The following is a 1274-nucleotide window of genomic DNA, read 5'->3' on the forward strand; positions in this document are numbered from 1 at the left end:
AAATAAGAATAGCAATTTGATGGATACTCAGATAAAGTTTGGGGACTTTTACTTAACAACCACCAGTCTCATAGGAGATGTTAATCACTGTAGTTTTTATTGTGTACCAGATATTTTAAAAGTAAAGCCTAAGAAATGCATTTCCATGTGTTAAGGTCAAAACAGAGAGGTTTCAGTCTATTTCAGAAAATATAGCCACCTTGGGACTGAACATTTCTTTCAGTCTTAGCCCAAAGATAATCATATTAGAGACATTGTATGCATTGGGGGTGATGAAAGTTGAGCTGTAGTCTAATCTAGTGCATAGTTTTTACTCTGAAATTATTTTATGTTAGATATAATGACCCCATCACTCAACCTATCATCTGGCTATTTAAATGAAATAAGAAAATAATCTGAGTTGGTCTCAGAGGAACAGGAATTCAATTGCTTGAGGGGCTGAGAGTTTGTTCTAGATCTTTGTTGGGCAGGTCAGCCTTCCCTCATACCTTAGTCTCCATGACTAAGGTTGTACAAGCCAATGGAGAGAATGCATTAAGTGAAGCCCAAAACTAAAGATAAAAGCACTTAACTCAGAAAAAAAATCTTTTTTTCCTTTTGGTGGATACAATGCACAGTGATTGTTCTTAATTAGGTAGTTTTATTTGAAATGTCATCCCCAAATGCTGAGATTTTTTTTAGTATATTTGAAACAAAGATACATTGCAGTAGAAAGCCAGTTTTCATTTAAGAAATCACAGCTGCACAAACAAGATCTAGTCACTACAAGGAGAAAATTTATGGTATTTGTCAGGACAAAGTAAACACATAGGGGACTTTGTATATGATATAGTGTCATACTTCATGATACTTGGAGCCTGCTGGCTCAGGAAACATATCAATAGCTAAGGTAGCTTTCTCATAAAGGTTAAGGCAGATAGACTTCCATAGGTGGGGCTAAGGAGTAGCAGCAACTGTATATCTCTCCTCTCTTCTCCTCTCCTCTCCTCTTTTGTCCCTGGTCAACTAGGAACATCAAAGAAGATCACCTGAGACTGCAACAAAATGAGATTGTGACTACTTTGGGAACCCACCAAGTCACCAGTGAGGGAAAACATGTGGCTCATGGAGAGAGAGGAGTCTAAGAAGACATTCCTGGGGCTAAAACCCATATCTACTCCCAAGCAGCTGCTAACAATCTGGAAGTTTTCCACCTGAGGAGCCACCTCCAGTCTGTTTTACCAATAAAAAGACAGATGAAGGGAAGAGAGGATTCCCCTAAGGCTCACCAAATG

Source organism: Erinaceus europaeus, chromosome 7 (genome assembly GCF_950295315.1).
Source record: "Erinaceus europaeus chromosome 7, mEriEur2.1, whole genome shotgun sequence".
Classification (NCBI taxonomy): Eukaryota; Metazoa; Chordata; class Mammalia; order Eulipotyphla; family Erinaceidae; genus Erinaceus; species Erinaceus europaeus.